We start from the raw sequence: 5099 nt of genomic DNA, 5'->3' as shown, positions 1-5099 counted from the left end.
AATTTCTAGGAGACTGGATGAAGAAGATGAAATGGAGAGGTTAAGATCCTTGGAATATGTTGAGCACTCATATGAGGAGATCATTCAAGTAACAGAGACAAAAATGGATGCTAAAGTTCCACCTCCGATTTCACATGCTATTATTGATTTTTGGAGTGACTCTGATGATGAGATTAACGAAGAGGAGAGTGTACAGCTGGAGGAGCAACCGACACCTAGTTATAAGTATGATGCGGAAGGCAACTATTTGGGATATATGAATCGGTTAGGCGAGTTATTCCCGACGTTTCCAGAAGAAGGGAAAGAGCCAATCATGGAATATGTAGATGAAGAAGAGGAGCTCATCCCGGATACAGAGACACGAGTGGCTGATGAAGTCCCACCTCAGGTTTCACAGGTATATGTTGCTAAGTGTACTGAGTTTTGTAGTGACTCCGATGATGATTGTGACGAGGAGGAGTGGGCTGCATATATGAGATCAGTTATGGTGAAACCTGTGTTTGAGGAAGAGATAGAATTGGGAGAGTCATTCGAGCTAATGTTTGGTGTTGAGGATATGGTTAAGGTTGATAATGAGCTTAATGAGGAAGATGAATTCTTAAATCTGGAGTTGGATGGATTGTCGGGTTATAACGGGGGAGACACATTAGACGTTAATGAGGATGTTGCGTTTTTCGAGGCCCTCCTTGTAGAGGACAGTGTAGATGAGGATGTGGTGTTAGAGGAAGAACACTATTGCGGACCCATGGATTGTGTTTTGAATGCTTCTTGGGAATTAAAACCACGGGAGAAGGTCGAGGATGATAGGTTACCTGAAAACCGAAGTTGCGTATATTTTAGGAGATGGTCTACGGGAGTGAAAAAGCCATTAAAAGTCAAACACGACCAGTCTTCTCGATACTTACAACGCATTCGGCTCTTGCCAGGTAAGTTTAAATATAGGTGGTCTAACCCGTTACTGACTTTTAATTCTAATTTAATATTTTGCGGTTCCATCATTGATATATTAGTGTTTGATAAATTCCGGGTGGAACTAAACGGGTTAGATAGGGTCCAGATAAAGGAGACCTCCTGATTAAGTTCAAGTGTGGGGAGGTTTCGCGGAGTTTGTATATTTAATCGAGTCATTAACGTAGTTTTTGTAGTTCGTCTTTGTTTTTTTGCGTTTTTAAGTTTTGCTAGTTTGAAGATTGAGTGAACTAGAGAAGATCCCCCAAGGAAGACTTTAATGAAAAAGACAAGTGTGGGATGAAGCAGCCGAGCCGTATACTATTTATTTATTTATTTGCTGCTAATTATTCATGATTTATTTGTTGGAGTTACCATTTGCTGAGCACGTTCGTAGTTGGAGTGCATTCATGGAAGAAGACTTTGGCATCATGTTTCATGCACAAATTACCAGCTAAGTCTTTTCCATTATCTAGCTTGTTAACTTTTTATTTTGCTTTAGTTTTTATTTTTTTCAAGTCTTTAGTTTTTTGTAGTCCGACTTTATTTTATGTTATTTTTATTTTAAGTCGTCCTTATCCTTAAATTGAGGACAATGCAAAATTTAAGTGTGGGGATAAGATATTTGAGTCATAGTTTAAATTGAGTTTTTGTTTGAAAAAAAATAAAAAATAAAAAAATTGAAAAAAATGCTTTAAAAATGTCCCTTGAATCTAGTTTTTTGCATTAAAGTGGGAGATGATGATATTTATCGGAAATTGGTTTTTCAAACTACTAATAATATGAAATAAATAAAAGAGAGCGCACTTAACTTGGGATGTGTCATAAGGCTCAGCTTTGAAAATGAAAGGGCAATTTGATAAAATGGTTAAAACGGAAATCTTTTGTGGGTAAAGCGTTTTGTCCGTGGAAAATAAGTAATGAAAGGTCAGCCATACTCAAGCCTCAATTATTGGTATGAAAAAGTGGAAATATCATAAATTTTAAAAATCTGAATACGTTATCATATGATGCTTGGGTAGGTTTAACATTAGAGTATACCGTGTAGCATGTGATATAAACTTAAAACTGCTAGTTTAGTGTTTTACACCTCATTGGCGTATGATTTATAACCTCAAATATTGTATTGATGGGATGCTTCGGGTCCGGAGACCATGGGTCTGTATGCCGACTATTCATCTGGGTATTCACAATTCCAAATGGGGTTGTGAATATTTAAATAAAGCCAAAAAGAGCAAACCCTTATAAGTCTATAAACAAGATCACAAAAGTACAAAAGTACAAATTCACTACAGACTTGATCATCCACGCTGTTAGCCATGTGGGGTCCCCTTGCTCGCGTCTCATTACCATTAAGAAACGGACCACAAGGGACACGCTACATGTAAGCCATACAGATGAAATTTTGCATGCTCACCTATGGTGATGGTTTCGAGGTGTTGTTTGATAACGGGGGTATGTCATGTTGTGGGGAACACTAGCTATTAATTAATTGTACCTTAATCGTATCTAATGGTTGCTTGGTAGACTTTGATGCTTAAGCTTAGGTAGATAAACAATACCCTTGATCGTCTTAACTATTCATGAAAAAATAGAGCAACAAAAGGTTTTAAATCTGCTAATTTTGAGGTTTAAGTCAAGTTGGGGTGGTCTGGTCCGGTAAAAGCTGAAAATAAGCGGGTCTTAATTGTGTAAACCACTGAGTAAAAAAATTGTCGGATCATATTTGTCCCGGTAAAGATTAAGGCATGGGTTTAAGTGGACAACAATATCGGTGATCGCGGTTTTTGCGTTTTTCTGAGCTTAAAGAATTAACCTATATGTTTGTTAGACTTTATTTTCCGATTCTGATCCAACTGCATCAAACTTTTCCATGGACGAAAAAAGAATAAGTGTGGGGATATTTGATATAATGCTAAATATTTATGTTTCCCGTGTATATTTTAATTAATATTTTAATAGTTTTTGTTCGTTTTTAGTCGAGATTTGTATACTACTAACGTTTTTATGTTTCGTAGGTTTCAGGGTTTGATCGTGATGATAAAGGGCGAAAAACAAGCTAAAACGAGCCGAAACGGAGATCCGGAACGCGTTAGGAAGAACCAGAACAGAGAACCGGTCAGACCGGGTTGGTCTGACCGGCCCCTTTGGTGGTGCACGCGGCGCCGCGCCTAGAGGAAAGGCAAAAAGCCCTTAGCGCGGCGTCTAGGCAATGCTGACGGGTTTTTAATTCGTTTTTTGGTTATTGTCGGGCCTGGTTTTCTCTATTTAAACACCTTTAACTTAAACCTGACATAACCTGAAAGCCACCAGCTGATTTTGGGAGTTCTTGGAGCTATCTTACGAGTCTTGTGGTGATTTTGAAGGCAAGAGAACATCCGGTGAAGAGCTAGACGTTTAAGATCGAAGAATACGGGTTTTATCGCCTTTAATCTTTCGTTCTTTATTATTACACCATGAATTCAGTTTCTATTACTTTGTTTGATTTAGACTATATGATGCTAGGCTAAACTTCATAAACTACCTAGGTCTTGATGAACCTTAGTTCGGTTTGATTTTATTTGGATTTTGTTTCGTTATGGATTTTATGTTCTAAGTAAACGGTTGAGTTTGATTTGATTGATGCGTTTGATTGCTTGGTTTTGTTTACTTGAATTTATTGTTTCACATTGCCCTTGTTGATTTTTTCATAGGATAGGGTTTTGTTAGGTCATTTACTGTTTGTTCTTGACTAGTTTGTGATTGAATTCGAATAAGATCATAGAAACAATAAAATCAAGTAAACAGATAAAAGTGAGCTGCTAGTCTAAAAAGCTGTAAGGTGATAGGCTATTGATAGATCTTTGCTTGACGGGATTACTAGATTTAGTTCTTCGTAAGGAGTCCATCTAGGTTTGATTGTCAGCTTAGTCTATTAAGTTAATTGAATCTGCTTTGCTATCTTTGAATTCCGTGCTGTAAGGTAGGTTTTCGTCATAAAAGATACTTAGACATAAGCAATTAAATAACCGTAAGGAAGTTTAATATAAAACTGGTGAGTCTTAAAACTTGTTAGAAATCCATAGGCGTCTTCTTGAAATTCAAGGGTCCTGTTCGGGTTTTCTGTCAAGGGTCTATTTTATGATCCCAGTTCCATAACGTGAGTTTTCCATTTAATTAATAACTGTAACTTTGGGGATTCTAGCCTAGGTAGTCAATGAATTAATCCAAGTTTTCTAAATTGTTTATTAGATAAATTAAATTAGGTTAAGTTTAAATTAATTAATTAAGTTTAAGTTAATGATTAGGTTTTATTATTATTATATTAATTAGGGTTAGGGTTAGTTAGTTTATTATTAGTTTAATAGTTAAGTAATCATTAGTTAATTATTATTAGAGTTTTACTAACTAGTTTAAATCACTCTCAAATATTATTAATAAATAGTCGTGTCTTGTAGTTGAGTCTAATTTAGCTAGTTTACGTAATTAAAAGAGTCTCGTGGGTTCGATATCCGGAGTTACTTAGTTGTACTATTGTCGACCGGTTCACTTGCCGGTTAGTAGTTTAAGTTAAGTTTAAGGGTCTAGAGTATTACTTAGTGTCTAGATTAGTTTATTTTTAGTTAATAATTATTTGACTACTTCAAGCACATCACTTTGCATCTCCTCAAACTTTATACGAGCTAGAGCCTTCGTCAACGTATCGGATCGTTGTTCACTTCCTGGAATATGTTCCACTCTAACATCCCCGTTCTTCATACAATCTTGTAAGAAGTGATACTTTGTTTTCATATGTTTACTTCGATCATGCCACACCGGGTTCTTCATAAGTGCAATGGAAGATGTATTATGAACATATAATACTACGGTTTACATCGCCATCCCGTTACTTCACTAAGTAATTCTTGGAGCCAAACGGCTTGACCCGCAGCCGTGGTTGCTGCCGTAAACTCCGCCTCGCACGGAGATAAAGCTACCGTTGGCTGTTTTAGAGTACACCAAGTAACCGGGGCATCATCAAAGTAAAAAACATACCCGGTAGTACTTTTTCCATTGTCATCGTCAACTTCGTGGCTACTATCGGCCTACCCGTAAAGATGACGACTTCCACCCCTCGAATACTTTAACCGTAAGACACGATTCTTTTAACATACCGAAGAACATGATTAATT

This window comes from Bidens hawaiensis, unplaced genomic scaffold (assembly GCF_021521415.1).
Source record: "Bidens hawaiensis isolate Kalapana, Puna unplaced genomic scaffold, B.hawaiensis_p1.1 tig00053072_1, whole genome shotgun sequence".
Taxonomy (NCBI): domain Eukaryota; kingdom Viridiplantae; phylum Streptophyta; class Magnoliopsida; order Asterales; family Asteraceae; genus Bidens; species Bidens hawaiensis.
This window is presented reverse-complemented; position numbering follows the sequence as displayed.